The sequence below is a fragment of the Tupaia chinensis genome, unplaced genomic scaffold (genome assembly GCF_000334495.1).
Source record: "Tupaia chinensis unplaced genomic scaffold, TupChi_1.0 Scaffold000404_1, whole genome shotgun sequence".
NCBI classification, from domain to species: domain Eukaryota; kingdom Metazoa; phylum Chordata; class Mammalia; order Scandentia; family Tupaiidae; genus Tupaia; species Tupaia belangeri.
In genome coordinates, this window is record NW_006159906.1 from 2,300,559 (window position 1) to 2,301,315 (window position 757).

The window sequence follows — 757 nt, forward strand, 5'->3', positions numbered from 1 at the left end:
TCTCACATTCTCTCGCTCGCTCTCTCTGTGTGTGTGTGTGTGTGTGTTTGTCTCTCTCTCTCTCTGGAAATATTAAAAAAATAATAAAGTAAATTTTTTTTTTTAAAAGAAAATTGACAAAAAGAAAAGACTAGAAGATGAACTGTTTTGGGGTATGAGTTCAGGGTACTTAACAACAGTAACTGCTTTTTGTTCTGAAAGCTTCATGGTGGCTTTTGAATGTGATTTTTAAAACATTCCAATAAAGTCATCCATTTAGTTTTCCATTGAGGTTTGAGGAAAAATCAAATCCTTGGCATCAAAACTGTAATGATAAGTCTGACTCTACTTTTAATGTCTGATGACAGCTTTTAACCCCTGCCCCTCTCTCTTCCTCTACCCACCTCAGAACAAGCTAAGAACCCTGGGTGCTTCCTCCTTTGGCTCTGGTGGGAGAGTCAAAACCAACAAAGTCCTACCTCTGTGGGGACACTCTCAGTTTAAACCCAACTTGCTAACCTCCTTTAAAAATCCAGGTCCTTTCCTTGCTTTCACAAAGCTCTTTTCCTTTTTTTTCCAGCAAATTTGCACAGATTCTGTCTGAATTTCTAACATTAAATTTTTATGTAATAAATGATGCAAATATTTTCTTCAAGACTGTCACATTTTAATTTTGCTCACTTCTTTTTTGTAAACTAATGTTTTGACTTTTATAATGTCATATTTGACAGTCTTTTATTGTGAATTTTGCATCATTTTTATAAAGTATTTCCTTGCC